Source organism: Bufo gargarizans, chromosome 6 (assembly GCF_014858855.1).
Source record: "Bufo gargarizans isolate SCDJY-AF-19 chromosome 6, ASM1485885v1, whole genome shotgun sequence".
Lineage (NCBI taxonomy): Eukaryota > Metazoa > Chordata > Amphibia > Anura > Bufonidae > Bufo > Bufo gargarizans.
The window spans coordinates 3,596,623-3,615,503 of NC_058085.1; positions in this window are offsets into that span (position 1 = coordinate 3,596,623).

An 18,881-nucleotide genomic window follows, 5' to 3' on the forward strand; every position below is an offset into this window, starting at 1 on the left:
GACTGATTCTCTGCTGACATGAAGCCAGATTGTCTGTTACGGGACCTCTCTCCTCTGCCTGTGTGCTAGGCCTAAATATATGCCAATGGATTGTTGCAGTGGTGGCTGACGTGAAGCCTGATTCTCTGCTATGACATGCAGACTGATTCTCTGGTGACATGAAGCCAGATCCTCTGTTACGGGACCTCTCTCCTCTGCCTGGGTGCTGGGCCTAAATTTATGAAAATGGACTGTTGCAGTGGTGGGTGACGTGAAGCCTGATTCTCTGCTATGACATGCAGACTGATTCTCTGGTGACATGAAGCCAGATCCTCTGTTACGGGACCTCTCTCCTCTGCCTGGGTGCTGGGCCTAAATTTATGAAAATGGACTGTTGCAGTGGTGGGTGACGTGAAGCCTCATTCTCTGCTATGACATGCAGACTGATTCTCTGCTGACATGAAGCCAGATTGTCTGTTACGGGACCTCTCTCCTCTGCCTGGGTGCTGGGCCTGAATTTATGACAATGGACTGTTGCAGTGGTGGCTGACGTGAAGCCTGATTCTCTGCTATGATATGAAGACTGATTCTCTGCTGACATGAAGCCAGATTGTCTGTTACGGGACCTCTCTCCTCTGCCTGGGTGCCGGGGCCTAAATATCTGAGAATGGACTGTTCCAGTGGTGGGTAACGGGAAGCCAGATTCTCTGCTATGATATGAAGACTGATTCTCTGCTGACATGAAGCCAGATTGTCTGTTACGGGACCTCTCTCCTCTGCCTGGGTGCTGGGCCTAAATTTATGAAAATGGACTCTTACAGTGGTGGGTGACGTGAAGCCTGATTCTCTGCTATGACATGAAGACTGATTCTCTGCTGACATGAAGCCAGATTGTCTGTTACGGGACCTCTCTCCTCTGCCTGGGTGCCGGGGCCTAAATATCTGAGAATGGACTGTTCCAGTGGTGGGTGACGGGAAGCCAGATTCTCTGCTATGGAACCTCTCTCCAATTGATTTTGGTTAATTTTTATTTATTTAATTTTTATTTTAATTAATTTCCCTATCCACATTTGTTTGCAGGGGATTTACCTACATGTTGCTGCCTTTTGCAGCCCTCTAGCCCTTTCCTGGGCTGTTTTACAGCCGTTTTAGTGCCGAAAAGTTCGGGTCCCCATTGACTTCAATGGGGTTCGGGTTCGGGACGAAGTTCGGATCGGGTTCGGATCCCGAACCCGAACATTTCCGGGATGTTCGGCCGAACTTCTCGAACCCGAACATCCAGGTGTTCGCTCAACTCTACTTATAACATAAACCGCAAATTCTGTATTGCAGTTAATTAGCTGTTTTATTTTGTGTGATTTTCCATTAGCTGTTGAAATAACACTCTTGCTGGTCTCCATGTATCTACACCAAGTGCACCTATTGCTGCCACATCTGTAGTTGCCATTATAGGATAACCAAGTCTGCTGTGGTTTTGTGTGTTCAGAGAATAGGCTCGGGAAGATTTTCTGCCCCAATGTGGGTGCTCTGCGTGCCTAACTCCAGAGGACACTATACCATCCCATCCCTGATCACCATTAAGTACAGGAAAATGTAGACCTCAAAATATTCTTCACAATTTAGTGATCAAAGAGGCTGATAAGGGGGGAGCAGTGGTTTTGTTAGACAGTGATGTTTATAAAACAGAAGTGTTAAAAATGTTACAAGATACAACTACATATATTCCACTGAAAAGCAACCCACTGCCCCCTTTTCAGCCTCTTTTGAAGGGAATTCTGCAGGAAGGCTTTTTGTTGGGTATTTTTGATCAGAAGACCATAGATTATATTTTTGTTGAACAACCGATCATTTCCATATTCCATGCATTGCCTAAGGTGCATAAAGGAGGGTTTCCACCCCCCATGAGGCCTATTGTGGCTGCCATTGGCTTGTCGGAGTGGGTGGATTCCCTCTTTCAGCCCTTAGTAGCCCACATACCAGGTTTTTTTAAATGACACACATTCTGTATTGCAGTCCTTTGATGAATTTATATGGGAGAAGGGTTATGTCTGGTTAACGGCAGATGCTGTCTCCCTGGACACCAACATTCCTCACCATTTGGCTGTTGAGTATCTGCGCTGGTTTCTGATTTCATACAGCAACTACACATTGCAGCTAAAAGAATTTTCTCTGCATGGCCCCAAATTTTCTTTTAAAACACAATTTTTGTATGTTCAATGAAAAAAAAAAAATCTTCAGATTTCTGGAGTTTCCATGGGTGCAAAATTCTTACCATCGGTTGCCAATATATTTATGGCGTGGTGGGAGAAACATTTTTTGATTGCAGATATTAATCCTTTTTTTTTTACCTCTATTAAGTGGTATGGCCGTTATATTGACGATATGTTGCTGGTGTGGAGGGGCGATTTGGAGATTTCCTTAATCAGGGAGTGAACTCTCTCAAGTTTAGTCATGATTAAGTCATATAATACACAGTCTATTTACTTTCTAGATCTTTGCCTCCGGGGTGATTCTGACCTACAGGTTGTTTCCACTGCAACCTTTAGGAAGGACACTGCGGGGAATACCACTCTTTTGGCAATGTCTTGTCATCCTCCCCATGTGGTAAAAAATGTGCCTAGGGGGGAGATGATTAAGGCGAGACACAATTGCTCGGACGATTCTGGATTTATGAGGGAGGCACAAAAAATAGAATTGAGACTACAGGACAGACATTATATTATTAATGACAAAAAGAGGGCTACTAAAACAGTACTGTCTCTTGACACACAGAATCTTGTATTTCCCAATACCCAGCTGACAGCTCATATCAACCAAAAAAACAAAAAAAGTAAAAAAATAAGAAAGGCTTTAGAAGCAGCTGGTAAACAGAATAAGCCAATCACTTTTGTCACAAGTTACAGTGAAGAATATTTTGAGTTCTGCAAAATTATTAGAGGACATTTTCCTGTACTTAATGGTGATCAGGGATGGGATGGTATAGTGTCCTCTGGAGTTAGGCACGCAGAGCACCCACATTGGGGCAGAAAATCAGCCCGAGCCTATTCTCTGAACACACTAAACCACAGCAGACTTGGTTATCCTATAATGGCAACTAGAGATGTGGCAGCAATAGGTGCATTTGGTGTAGATATATGGAGACCAGCAACAGTGTTATTTCAACAGCTAATGGAAAATCACACAAAATAAAACTGCTTATTAACTGCAATACAGAATTTGCAGTTTATGTTATAACATGCAAGGAATGTCGATTACAATATGTGGGTTGTACAACAAAACAGATTAAAGCAAGGATACGCAAACATTTATCTGACATTCCCTATTTTGCAATAGTTCATAAAGTTTGTATTTTGCGATAGTTCGTAAAGTAAGTACTGCAGCTTTTCTGTCCAGGAAATCAAAAGAGTATCACGCCTCATCAGGAGTGGTGACCACAAATCTAAGCTTCTGAGTAGAGAAGCATTTTGGATGTTTAGTTTGGGGAGCTGCGCACCTAATGGTTTAAATAAAAAGCATGATTTGGTTTTACAATACAAATACGATGTTTTTCATGTTTTTTTTGTTTTTTTTTTATTGACAATTTTTATTGTTTTTATATTTTCCTAGTTATAATAATAACAGAGAGCATTGATTAGTATACAATATCGAAAGTTGTACACATGTGGTATTGACGTTTAAAAGGCAAAAAATACATTGTGCATTTGTACACACGAAGAAAGGCCTAGGAGGCCGCATAAGAGCAGATGTCAAATAAAGATGAACAATAACATTAAGTTAACCAAACTTTGTGACAGGATGGTGAGGTAATAGTATTGACAGTAGTATTGACAATAACATTATTGAGAGTTATATCGACACGGTGCAGGAACGAGAGCCATTAGTAAGAAGATAAGGTACTGAGGCATTGTACTGCGACATTGGATTGAGACACTGGTCCAGGAACTAGGGGGCAGAGGAGAAAAGTTAAGGGAAGTTCCTATAGGCTTTCCAAGGGGACCAGATCTGGAGAAAGGTGTGTCTGGTGCGGGATTCCTAATGGGAGATCTCCTCCATTCTGTAGATCTGGTCAACTCTATTAGACCATTGTTCCACACTAGGAACTTCAGAGGACAGCCAGTAAGTCGGTAAAATTAATCTGGCCGCAGCTATCAAAAGCGAAAAGAGAGTGAACTTACGTGAGTTAACCCCCCCTAGTCCTAGGGATAATAGGGCCATATCCGGTGAGTAGGGGAAGGAAGTCTGACAGATCTGGTTGCACAATCCGATCAAGGTAAGCCACCACGGGTTGATCAGCTCGCAAGACCACCAGATGTGCAGAAACGAACCTTTGGTTTTGGAGCATCGCCAGCACCTATCTGAGGCAGTAGGGTTGTATAGGCAAGTCTTATCAGGGGTCTTGTACCACCTCATAAGGACTTTATAACTGTTTTCCTGGATACGCACACACCTGGAGAGCTTATGTGGGGCATTTTGAGCTTTGGCTATTTCAGGAGGTGTCAGGGTTCTTTGGAGGTCTTTTTCCCACAAACCAATTATCACAGGTTTGGGAGAAGAGGAGGGGGACATCAGGTGCCTATAAATTGTGGACACAATTTTAGGAGGATATTTCTTATTACTGATCAATTCTTCGAACCAACAGATATTGTCGGAAGAGGAGGTCTTTTTTGCAAGGAGGAGAGATTCGGTTTTAATGAAGCTCATAAGGACAGGGTTGTGGATCTGTGTGCCTAAGACTTTACCAATTTCTAAGTCTGAGAGTACACACCCGTTTGGGTCCAGGAGCTGAGATATAGGAACATCGAGGGAACGTAAAGCCAGAGGGCTGCTATCTCTCAAGTCCTTAGGAGCTAAATTAACAAGATCTCTTATCTGGAGAAGGGGAGAGGGCAAATTTAAAACCTTAGACGAAAGTGAGAAACTTTTCCAAACTTTCAATGTATTTCGGGTAAGAGGATTTGAAATAGAGCCAAGAGAGGGGGTAGTTTGTCAGCTAGTACAAGAGCCCTAATGGGGGAGGATAAGAAGGCATTTTCCAGTATGAGCCAGGATTTATGAGGGGGATGTCTAATCCAGTCGACAACCCGAGAAAGCTGTATAGCTTTCATGTATGTCTCTGGGTCGGGAAGTCCAATACCGCCCCTGGCTTTAGGCTTAGTTAATGTAAGGAATGAGATGCGTGGGTGTTTACCACTCCAAATAAATTTTCTTATAAGCTTATTTAGAGTAGCAAAGAAAGATTTGGGAATTTCTATAGGGAGTACTTGCATTAAGTAGGTAAGTCTGGGGATAATTAGGGACATTAAAATGTTTTTCCTTCCAAACCAAGAAAGGTATGGAAAATCTAGCGAGTCTATTTGGGTTTGTATAGATGCTAGGAGAGGTTTAAAATTCAAGCTGAATAGTTCCGACAGGTGAGGGGAGATCCTGACTCCCAGGTAAGTTAATAGTTGGGTTTGCCAATTAAATGGGGAGTTTATACGGAGGGATGAAAGAGTTAGGGGAGATAAACCCATATGGAGAATTTGAGACTTCGAAGGGTTAACCTTGAAGTTGGATAATGAACCGAATAAGGAGAGTTTTGATAAAATTCTGGGCATGGAAGTGTGGAGGTTGGTGGTTAGGATCAGTAGGTCGTCTGCAAAGGCTGCTAATTTAAACTCATGGTGCCCGACCAACAAACCCTTGATTTCCTTGTCTTGCCGGAGAGCCTGTAGGAGGGATTCCATTACTAGGACGAATATAAGGGGGGAAAGTGGGCAGCCTTGTCTCGTGCCATTTCTTATTGGGAACTGGGAAGACATAAGCCCATTGACTGACACGGATGCCGAAGAATGCTCATACATAGAAAACACGGCATTTATGTATTGTATAGGCAAATAGAATTTTGAGAGGGTCATCCTGATGTATGTCCAGTCTATTCTATCAAATGCCTTTTCGGCATCCGTGCCAATCATGACCAGAGGGATGACTTTATGGGAGGCATAGAACAGAGCATTGAGGATTTTGGCAGTATTATCCTTCCCTTCACGGCCTCTGACAAATCCCACTTGATCAGAGTGGATCAGTTGGGGGAGTAAATTTTGCAGTCTTGTGGCAAGCATTTTTGCGATGAGTTTGAGGTCTACATTGAGTAAGGATATGGGACGGTAGTTGGAGCATGATGTGAGGTCTTTGCCCTCTTTTGGGATTATTGTGATTGTGGCTTTCGTCATGTCTGAAGAAAGAGGGTGACCCATTAGTGTACGGTTGCAGATGGGAAGCATAAAAGGGAGTAATAATTCCCCAAAGGCAGAATAATATGATATAGGGAGACCGTCGGGGCCGGGGCTTTTCCCTTTAGGGGTAGACTTGATGGCCGATGTTAATTCAAGAGGGGTAAATGGTTTGGATAGGGATTCCTGCTGTGTAATGGTTAGTGACGGGAGATTGAGGGTGTCCAGAAAGGACCTGATATTGGCTTCTCTATCTAAAGAAGAGTTCGGAAGAGCAGAAGGAGGGAGATTATATAATGATTCGTAGAACAGTTTAAACTGATCCGCAATATCTTCAGCTTTGAAAAGCTGAGTACCCTGAGGAGATTTAATGCTTTGCACATAACGGGAATCTCTTCTCTGTTTTATTCTTCGCATCATGAATTTCGATGCTTTATTTCCATGAGCGAAAGTTTTTTGCTGGGCCGACAAGTAAAACTTGGCAGAGCGCTCATTTAGCAAATTCTTTAATTGCGTCCTAAGAGAAGAGAGTTCCGTTAGCTGATGGTCGAGCAAGGACCGCTTATGCGCTTTTTCCAATATATGGATTTTGGCCAGTAATGCATTAAGCTGCTTCTCAGACTCTCTCTTTAAAAAAGAACAGAGGCTGATCAGCCTGCCTCTAATATAGGGCTTGTGGGCATCCCAGAGGATCTGGGGGGATATATCAGGGGTATTGTTCAATCTGAAATATTCCTCAAGAAAGGATGATATTTGTGACTTATGTTTGGAGTTTCCCAACAAGGACTCATTAAATCTCCAGCTTGTGTACCTATTGCTTTTAACCTCAGGATGTATAGAACAATAGATAGGGGAGTGGTCAGACAGTGTAATATCCCCAATTCGGGCCGAGGAGCAGAGCTGAAGTTTCTCTTTTGGGGCTAAAATATAATCAATCCTGCTGTACGAGGATTTGGCTGAGGAGTAAAAGGAGAAGTCCACTGAGTCAGGATTATGACATCGCCATACATCAACCATACCCATGTTGAATAATTTAGTATGCAGTAGTCTGAGGGCTTTTGTAGAAGTAGATGATTTCTTTGACGAAGTGTCAATAAGGGGGTTAAAGGCCAGGTTAAAATCTCCTGCAATGATCATGAATCCTTCTCTTTGTGAATCTGCAAGGGACAAGATACTAGAGAGCCAACTGACCTGGTCCGAATTGGGGGCATATATATTAACAAAAGTGTATAAGGCTTGCCCTATTTTGCCCTTGAGGATAAGATATCTACCATCTGGGTCTTGCATATGGGACATATACTGGAAAGGGAGTCCTCTACGGAAACCTATACTGACTCCTCTTGAGGCGGCACCCCCAGCTCCACAATGGTACCAGCAGGGAAATTTGGAAAAGGAGAGATCGGGGTATCTATCGTGCTTAAAGTGGGTTTCCTGTAGAAAGACCACGGAGCATTTCTCTTTATGCAACATGGAGAAGATTTGGCTTCTCTTAGCGGGGGATCTTAAGCCCTTAACATTATAGGATACCAATTTAAGGTCAGACATTTTTGAGTATGGAGAAAAGAGTGGAGCAAAACCCAAATGGCATACCAGCTAGGGGGATACCAGCCGACCATAGGAGGGGGAGGAGGGTACCACCACAAGAGAAGCGTATACGAGACCACCATCTCAAGTCGTTCCAGGACCATGTCTTCTCAACCAACACCATGTCGAGATCGCTCGTGAAGGGAGCAATCAAGGAAAACCTTGAGCACCTGTCAAAACAACATAAATCAAACATAAAGAACAAAACCAGAAAAAGTAATCTTAAACGGTTAATTAGATAGTTAGAGAAAGGGAACATGACAACTATAGTTCCCTGTATGGGTGATGTGATGTAGGGGGGGAGGGAAATATGGAAGAATATCATAGGGTAGCAATTCCCTCTAAGGAGTTAGTAAAACCGGAGGGTTAACTCGGAGTGACTTAAGAATTGTGTCAAGCCAAAAGACAGCAGTAGTATAAGGCTTTCAACTTTGTGAGCATATGCAGGGGGGGGGGGGGAATAGATGAGAAAGAGAAAGTGGAAGGGAGGGAAGGGACACGATATGTTATCTTGTAAGGCACGAACTATTAATCAGAAATAAAGCTATAATAGCTTTCAAACAGATGGGACGGAAGTCCCTACTGTATCTTCCTTGCACCCTGAGTGGAGAGAAGGTAACAACAAGGGCAGTAAATTAACAAATTCCTAGTTCACCACTCAGGGGTTAGAGCCAAGTAGTTTGGAGAGTAATATTATAGTATCAAAAATATCAAAAATCAAGGGCTGAGACCTAAGAGATCTCATTTAAAGGGAAAGAAGGGGTAAAGAAAAGTAGAGGAAGAAGAAGAGAGATCAGAAGGGTATCAATTATCTGCTAAAGACAGGCGTTTAGCAGTAGAAGCGGCATTTCCCCTTCTAGATCTTTGGGATTTAGGGGTGCGGAGAGGTTCCCACGGAGTCACCGTAGGAAGGTTTGGTAAAGTTGACAAGTTTTGGGCCAAGTCCCAGTTTTCTATAGGCAACGGCAGTATCTGGAGAAGATCGTAGGCTCTACTCAGGTCACTGTAGGAAGCGATGTGGACACGACGCCCATCATGGAGAAAGGAAAGTCCAAATGGAAATGTCCATCTGTATAAGATCCTACGATGACGCAGCAGGTCAGTAAGTGGTTTCAACATCTTTCGTTTCTTCAGGGTGGTTTGAGCCAGGTCTTGATAAATAGAAATGGGGTTGCCCTCCCAGTCCACAGTGTCAGAGTTCCTAGACCCAGCCAGGATTGCTTCTTTCACCGGAAAATTCAGAAATCTGCAGATCACATCTCTAGGGGGCTCACCGGCTTGTGGCTTGGGGCGCAGCGCTCTATGGGCTCTTTCAATTAGGACCTCGTGCGCAGAGTCAGGACCCAGGAGTTTAAGACAGATCTGGACAACCGTTTCAGGAACTTCCAATGCAGAAATAGATTCCGGAATGCCTCTAAAGCGGAGATTGTTTCTCCTGCCCCTGTTCTCCTGATCTTCAATTGCAGTGTACAGGATGTTGATGTGGTTCTGGGCAAGGGACAAACTAGAAGCCATTTCACTCTGGTGTTGCAAGACTGTGGCCTGGGTGTCTTCCAACACCTCCACTCTGCGGCCTATATGGCGCATGTCCTCTTTAATGGAAGAGAGGTCCAGGCTGAGGGGTCCCTAACGCGTCGGCTAGGGCTTCTTTAAGGAAAGCTCTGGAGATGGGTAGGCGGTCTGTGTCACCGGAGTCATCTTCTATTTTATCGGCGCCTGTAGTTGTTGCTTGCTTGTAGCCGGAGCGAGGTGTTCCAGAAGTCGCTTTGGGTTCTTTGCTCACTGCTACAGCCGCCGCCTTCTTAATAAATTTCTCCATTTCGCCGGATTGGCTCAGCGATCTGTTGGGACCAGCCTGGTCAGTGGGTTTTTGGCCTCCGATCTTGACCATCTTCAGGTCCGGTTTGCTAATAAAATGGAGCTGTGAGGGAGATGCTAGTGCTTCACATAATCATTTAACACCAGTGCGGGTTCCGCAGGAGAGAGCGACTCTAAGCAAGAGGAGCTTCTGAAATTAGCTTTTCTCTTTTCTTTCTTCTTCTCTCCTTTAGGTAGTCTCCCTTCAATTGGCTGCAGTACTTCAGTAATATGTATGTCAACAGTACAGAGTTCCTTGCAGCGCTGCTAGAGAGAGTGGCCGTAAGTGAAGATCTAGTTAAGAGCCCTGGCAGAGCCTGGATAAGAATAGTGCAGGCAGCTGAAGTTCAGGATCGGTGGAGTGATACCTCTTGTGAAGCGGCTGCCATGCCCTGTCAGATCGGCGTTAATTGTGGAAATGGAGCAGGTAAGTGTGCCACAGCAAACTTATATTCAACTGTCGTTAAGACAGGGAGCGCACAAGGCACTTACCGCTCCTATGGCCGACCGATCAGGGAGATCTAGAGGAGTTTGTCAGCTGCGTCGCATTCACTGACCAGACACGATGTGCGGCCGGAACTACTTTCGCCGGTCTCAGGCTGAGTTAGGTCCGCTTCTAACAACGCTCCCGATCCGCTGCCAGCTCTGTCTGCAAGGATTCCCTGAGGTAAGCAGGATTCCTGTGGGTCGAGGGGTTGTGTTGAGTCCAGCGGTGGGTGGCACGAAAGCTGCGGGGCACAGCGATTTTGGCCCGGAAGGGCGTTCAAATAGAGTCCGGTGCTCACCAGGGCCGACTAGGCCGCAACTCCTCGCCGTCTCGGATCCACAAGATATTTATAGCACTTTGTTCCAGGCGATATCCTGAGCTGGAAAAAGTTGTTTTAGGCGAAATTTAGCCTAGATTAGCCAAGTAAATCGGTTTAAAACCAACACTTTCTGCAGAGCTCTCACTGGCTGCTACTGATTAGTTCTGCAGCTAGCTCCGCCCCTCCGTTTTTCATGCTTTTTAACATGTTTTCATATATGTATGCGCAAACTGGGTGTCTCCCTGGCTGTGTTTTCCTCCTTCCTTCACTCAGGTGTCGGGAATAGGTAATCAGCACAGGGATTGAGTCTTTTTGCTTTAAAAGGTTTTTATTTAAACTTTGCTCTGTCATGAATAAGGACTAAGATTTATTTTGTCCGAAACGTGTAGACTGTGGTGTCCATGTATGTCATTTTACCGCAACAAGAATAAAGAAAACGTTTTTATGGGAAGCTGGATCCATCATTCTTTTTTCATATATATATATATATATATATATATATATATAAAGGTCAAAGATGAAAATACAGGTGATGGTACAGCCAAAGTTAGCAGATAAAGGTAACTTATCGTATATGTATATGGCAGTGACATCAGCAGAATTTCCAGGTCCCTCCAAACACTCCCCCTCCCTTTGGCCGGGCTGCTAGAAATCCTGGATCCTAGCTCCTCACCGGGAAGTCATAGGGAGTTGGTTCTGGCACCAACAGATCCACCAAGATCCCTGGTGCATTTGGAGACCAAATACTGCATTGCTATTTGGTTCCTATTAGGAGTTCTCTGTATTTCCCCTTTTCTGCGTCTCACAAATGCTTGAAGTTCATCTCAGACCCAGGGTCTCAAAAATGTGACCAGTGTATGGCCAAGATGTGCGGTCATTTCACAATTCCTTACAACCTCCTGGTTCCATGATGTCTGGTGAGTTTCTTTTGTTGCAGGTGAGAAGCTCAGTCTCCCAACAGGTAGTCGTCCTGTCAGGTGGCTTCCAGCCTAGCTGCTAGGAGTGTGAAACTTTATTGAATTGAGGCAGAGCCACCTGCGGAGCCTCTTTCCTCTCCTAACTACCCCTCATCCGGACAGCAAATAGGCAGGCATTAAATCATAATTTTTCATATTCCTCACACATAGGTTTGCTTGAAATGAATTATACAATTTTGGGGGTTTGTTAGAAGATAGAAGTATGTAGAATATGAAAAAATCTAAAAGAACAATAGTATGGAAGATTACCTTTTTACGTAGTTTTTTTTTAAACTACCACCTGGCACTGTTACTTTTCACAGCTGTTTACTCTGAATTACTGCAATTTCTTGATGCATCTTGTATGAAAAATGAATTGTAAGAAATCTCAGATGCCATCTGTTTAGAAAACAATCAAGATGCACTTTGAACTGTATTACAATATTATGATAATCAGCTAGCTAAAACCATATCTTTACAGCAAAAGAAAATGTCTCTGTTATAATATTTTTCACAAATATAAAAAGGTAAAATAGACTATACTAAATATGTTTTGTGTGCCTTTTCAGCAAAGGGGGAGTTAAATCAAGCTCTGCACACCACTTTTATGGTGTAAAAAAGTTGACAAATATGGCACTTTTTCTGCCATAATTTATTTTTCACTTCTTTCTTTACTTATCAGAAATTGAGGAAAAAGTGGGGGGGATTAGTAGGGGGGGGGGGGGGGGGGACACTGTGTCTTCCAGAAAATGGCAGACATTAAAAGAGTTGTCCAGGAGTAGAAAAAGTTTGTCTCCAAACATAGCACCACACCTGGTGTGTTGGTTTAACCACTCGGCCCCATTTACTACAGTGGAGCTGAGCTGCAATACCTACCAGACACAATCGATGGACAAGTGTGCTGCTGGTTTTGAAATAAAGCAGACATGTTATTCTAATCCTGGACGAGCCCTTTAAAGCTCATAACTGCCATAGAATTGAATCTATGGTACATGTTAACTGCCAGAAAACGTGACAAATGTATTACCCCTTAATGCCATACATGACATGTACATCATATGCGTTAAGTGGTTGTATGGAGTGGTCTCATGTGCTGAGTTCATTCTATAAGCTGCTCTGATCCCGGTCAGTACAGTGAAAAAATGTACCGTATTTTTCGCCCCATAAGACGCACTTTTTCCCCCCAAAAAATCGGGGGGAAATGCCCCTGCGTCTTATGGGGCGAATGCGGACAATTTGACATCGCTGGATGCGATGTAGCGTACGCTGGGGCCGGGGGAGGGACTGGAGGAGGAGCTGGGGGCCGGGAATAGCGGCGGGGCGGTGCAATCAATGTACTATAGCCCCGCCCCGCCGCTCCGATATACTAATATTAAATGTCTTATTCGATTAAAATGTATTATATATGCCCCCTCACTCCTATATTGCTAATTGTACCTTAAATCCTATTCCTAGCTTCTGTAATGCAGGACGGGCGGGCGGCAGCGTGACTCCCTGATGTCACGTGCCTGCGCCGCCTACTTTATGAATGAAGCAGGCGGCGCAGGCAAGTGACGTCAGCGAGTGACGCGCCGGCCGCCCGGCCTGCATTACAGAAGCTAGGAATAGGATGTAAGGTACAATTAGCAATATAGGAGTGAGGGGGCATATCTAATACATTTTAATCGAATAAGACATGTAATATTAGCACTGGGGGCGGCAGAGGCGGCGGCGGGTGGGTGAGCTGATCTGTAGATGGCACAGTTAAGGGGGGGGGGTGTCTGTGGATGCCACTGTTATGGGCTGGGGGGCTGTGGATGCCACTGTTTTGGGCTGGGGGGCTGTGGATGGCACATATATAACAGTGCCATCCACAGATCCCCCCCTGTAACAGTGCCATCCACAGATCCCCCACCCCCTGTAACAGTGCCATCCACAGATCCCCCCCCCTGTAACAGTGCCATCCACAGATCCCCCCCCCTGTAACAGTGCCATCCACAGATCCCCCCCCCCTGTAACAGTGCCATCCACAGATCCCCCCCTATAACAGTGCCATCCACAGATCCCCCCCCCGTAACAGTGTGTCAGTCATCCACAGATCCCCCCCCCATAACAGTGTCAGTCATCAACAGATCCCCCCCATAACAGTGTCCGTCATCCACAGATCCCCCCCATAACAGTGTCCGTCATCCACAGATCCCCCCATAACAGTGTCCGTCATCCACAGATCCCCCCATAACAGTGTCCGTCATCCACAGATCCCCCCATAACAGTGTCCGTCATCCACAGATCCCCCCCATAACAGTGTCCGTCATCCACAGATCCCCCCATAACAGTGTCCGTCATCCACAGATCCCCCCATAACGGTGTCCTTCACAGATCCCCAGTAATAGTGCCACCCACAGACCACCATTAGTTCCAAACCCACCAAAAGCTAAAAATAATTTTTTTCCTATTTTCCTCCCCAAAAACCTAGGTGCGTCTTATGGGCCGGTGCGTCTTATAGGGCGAAAAATACGGTAAATATAAAAAAAAATATTCTATATTTATTGTGCACTGTGAATGTCATAATGAAAAAGAAAAGAAAAATAGGCTACAGTCATATCTACCCAAAATGGTATTGATTATAAACAGCTTTGTAGATGGAAAAACAAAAAAGCTATGGCTGTCAGAATATGGGGATGCAAAAATATATATTTTGGAATAGTTTTTATTCTTTTAAAGTAGTAAAAAAATAAAAACTATACAAATTTGGGACTACTATAACCATACTGACCCTCAGAATAAGGTTGTCATGTAATTTTTAGCACATAGTGAATGCTGTAAAAACAAAAAAAAACAAAAACAAGGGAAAATTCCATATTTATTAATACATTTGATGCATTTTACGCTAATAGGCTTTTCATTGGCACTGACTGATCTAGCTCCAGTCGAAGTGCATACGGCCTAAAGTTTTACAGCTCCTCACTACAGCACTATCATATAATGGAGGGATTAGTAATATACCATTTGATATTCTCAAAACCCATATAGGGGACTTTAAAGGAGCAATGGAAGCACCAGGAACTCAGCCGAGATCCAACCACAATCTATACATAGGTCCATACAGAAGCTGTAGACCGCACAGCATTGTGGGAGAAACAACAATAAATAGAGAAGGTTAAATGACCCTAATAGCCACACCTGGGGAAAGAAGGTGTGTCAACACACGTCATTTGATCCAAACGGAAAACATGTCAGATCAAACCACGTGTTGCCAGTCTCATCGATCTCCTACCACCTGTCGCAGGAACGTCCATGACAGTTCCCCTAATTGAGAGAATGGTGAACCCTTTCTCTTCCATTTGCATTCCAGAAAGAAATTAATCACGCATACATGCAGTTTCAGTTCTTGCTACTGTAGTTTAAAGAGCCTCTGTTAACATGATCAACCCTATTAAACCAGGCATAGTCTAGTAGGGTTAATCATCTTGATTAAAACAATACCCTAGTTATGTTTGTAGGTTTAACATTGTGGGGATATGTGGATTTTTATCTTTATGCTAATCAGGCAGTTGGAGCACCAAGGGGCTGTAGCCCTCTGGGCACCACTATGGCTACACCCCTAGTGCTTATTACACCCCCCCCCCCCTCTCCTTTGATTGCGAGGGTTAATAGTGCTGTCTTCTTGTGTCTGCGCTGTGACTCACTAATAATTATTGGTGTTCCAGCATTAATATGTTATATGGAATTATCGGTGGCAATGTGTTTTATTAAAATGATGTATTCCACTAGGAATGCATTATTTTGCTAATACGCTGTGGCATATATGTATGCAATCATTGGTAGCAGTGGAGCCTCTGCAGAGGGGAGTGATCACTGTGTGGGGAGGAGAACTTATCTTTTCATCCTGCCAGCAGCTGCTCTCCTACGCTATGTGTGATGCCACTGGCGACTTCAGCCAATCCTGCAAGTGGAGGTGCCGGTGGTTTCATATAACTTACCGTATTTTTCGCCCTATAAGACGCACCGGCCCATAAGACGCACCTAGGTTTTTGGGGAGGAAAATAGGAAAAAAATTATTTTTAGCTTTTGGTGGGTTTGGAACTAATGGTGGTCTGTGGGTGGCACTATTACTGGGGATCTGTGAAGGACACCGTTATGGGGGGATCTGTGGATGACGGACACTGTTATGGGGGGGATCTGTGGATGACGGACACTGTTATGGGGGGGATCTGTGGATGACGGACACTGTTATGGGGGGATCTGTGGATGACGGACACTGTTATGGGGGGATCTGTGGATGACGGACACTGTTATGGGGGGGATCTGTGGATGACGGACACTGTTATGGGGGGGATCTGTGGATGACGGACACTGTTATGGGGGGGATCTGTTGATGACTGACACTGTTATGGGGGGGGGATCTGTGGATGACTGACACACTGTTACAGGGGGGGGATCTGTGGATGGCACTGTTATAGGGGGGGATCTGTGGATGGCACTGTTATAGGGGGGGATCTGTGGATGGCACTGTTACAGGGGGGGGGGATCTGTGGATGGCACTGTTACAGGGGGGGGGGATCTGTGGATGGCACTGTTACAGGGGGGGGGGATCTGTGGATGGCACTGTTACAGGGGGTGGGGGATCTGTGGATGGCACTGTTACAGGGGGGGATCTGTGGATGGCACTGTTATATATGTGCCATCCACAGCCCCCCAGCCCAAAACAGTGGCATCCACAGCCCCCCAGCCCATAACAGTGGCATCCACAGACACCCCCCCCCCCCCTTAACTGTGCCATCTACAGATCAGCTCACCCACCCGCCGCCGCCTCTGCCGCCCCCAGTGCTAATATTACATGTCTTATTCGATTAAAATGTATTAGATATGCCCCCTCACTCCTATATTGCTAATTGTACCTTACATCCTATTCCTAGCTTCTGTAATGCAGGCCGGGCGGCCGGCGCGTCACTCGCTGACGTCACTTGCCTGCGCCGCCTGCTTCATTCATAAAGTAGGCGGCGCAGGCACGTGACATCAGGGAGTCACGCTGCCGCCCGCCCGTCCTGCATTACAGAAGCTAGGAATAGGATTTAAGGTACAATTAGCAATATAGGAGTGAGGGGGCATATATAATACATTTTAATCGAATAAGACATTTAATATTAGTATATCGGAGCGGCGGGGCGGGGCTATAGTACATTGATTGCACCGCCCCGCCGCTATTCCCGGCCCCCAGCTCCTCCTCCAGTCCCTCCCCCGGCCCCAGCGTACGCTACATCGCATCCAGCGATGTCAAATTGTCCGCATTCGCCCCATAAGACGCAGGGGCATTTCCCCCCGATTTTTTGGGGGGAAAAAGTGCGTCTTATGGGGCGAAAAATACGGTATTAACGCTGGAACACCAATGTTTATTAGTGAATTACAGCACAGACACAAGAAGACAGAGATATTAGCCCTGTCTATCAAAGGGAAGGGGGAGTACTGAGCACTAGGAGGTAGATGTAGTTGTGCTTGAAGGGCTACAGCCTGCCCCTTGGTGCTCCAACTGTCTGATTAACCTAAAGATAAAAAAATATTAAAATCTACACAACACTTCAACCTACAAAGATAAATAAGATATATTTTAATCAGCATGATCAATGCTACCATTCAATATACCTGGTTTAATAAGGTTAGGCTTCTTTTACACTGGTATTAGGCTTGTCCTGCAGATGAATAGGGCCAGGGTGGACTTCCGGCAGCACATGTATGCAAATGTTGGTATGGATTCAGCAGGCTGTTCTCCTTTTGGAACAGCCTGCTGGACAAGCCTAACGCCAGTGTGAAAGAAGCCTTAATAATTCTGACAGAGGCTATTTAAGTAAGTTAGGAAACGAATCCCAAAACTACAATTAAAACCTCCTTACTAGTGTGGAGCAAAGCATATTGATTTGCAACATATCCAAATTTCCTCACGTTTTGGGGTAACGAATAATCAGTTTTTTGTAAAATGTCAGCTGCACATGATACAAAGTGAAAGTAAGAAGCTTGGCACGGTGGCTCAGTGGTTAGCACTGCTTGGGTCCTAGGTTCGAATCTGACCAAGGACAACATCTGCATGGAGTTTGTATGTTCTCCCTGTGTTTGTGTGGGTTTCCTCCGGGAACTCCGGTTTCCTCCCACGCTCCAAAGACATACTGAGAAGGAACTTAGATTGTGCTGCGGATTATAGTTGCGCTATATAAGTGTATAAAAAAATTATAAATAAACATGATATTACCCATAATGCAGTGCAGCAAGCCAATCCACAGATAGCCATCCCCTATGATGCCACAGCCCTATAACACCCTCATCCCACGCTGTCTCTGCCATTGTCCTGTGAGCTGAGCATAGGGAGAGACGTGGTAAGCAGCTCATGCTGAAAATGATTAAAGGGGTTGTCCAAGTTAAATTTATTGATGACCTATCTTTAGGATAGGTCATCAATTTCAGATCGGCGGGGGTCCGACACCTATGCCAGCGCTGCCTCCTCTTCACTGTTTACCTTCTAGCCGTTGCATCTGCAGCGGTGAGCAGGTGTAATTACATCCAAGCCATCCAATTCATTTCAACGGGACGGATCGCTCCTATAGAAGTGTATGGGAACTATACGTCCCATTAAAATGAATGGGGCGGTTAGGTGTAATTTCACCTGCTCACCGCTGCAGATGCAACGGCTAGAAGGTAAACAGTGAAGAGGAGGCAGCGCTGCCACGGCGCGCGCCTCCTCCTCAAACAGCTGATCGAAGGGGGTGCCTGGTGTCGTACCACCGCCGATCTGATATTGATGACCTATCCTGAGCATAGGTCATCAATAAATATAACTTGGACAACCCCTTTAATAGAAGAATATTGGAGAGTGTAGGGAGACTTATTTTTTATTCCTACATTTACTTATTTCTACATCAGCTGTAAACTAAGATATATAATTCAATACCAATAGAATGGAGGCCTTTATTATTCCAGTGCCAGCATTGAGGCCTGAGGAAGCGCAGGAAGTGCAGAACACCTGTTGCCTTTTTGCTGTGCTGTACCCGCATCCCCTGTGTTTTATTGAGGATACAAATAAAAGCTGAGAATAGATTTTTCGGTGAGTGCCGCTGTTTTCTTCTATCTACATTTGTGAATAAATGAAAGACAGCAGCATGCTTACCCTAAGGGCTCGTTCACACGAATGTGTGATACCCGTTGCCGTATTGTGGACCACATTTGCGGATCCGCAATACACGGCACCGTTCCGTGGCCATTCTGCATCACGGATGCGGACCCAATTATTTCAATGGGTCCGCAAATCCAGAGATGCGGAACGGTGCGGAACAGAAGAACGGAACGGAACACTACAGAAGCACTATGGAATGCTTTCTGGGGTTCCGTTCCGTGCTTCTGCACTGCAAAAAGATAGAATTTGCTCTATCTTTTTGCCGAACGGAAGGATTGTGGACCTATTCAAGTGAATGGGTCTGCGATCCCCATGTGCATGCCACACGGACGGTGTGCATGCATTG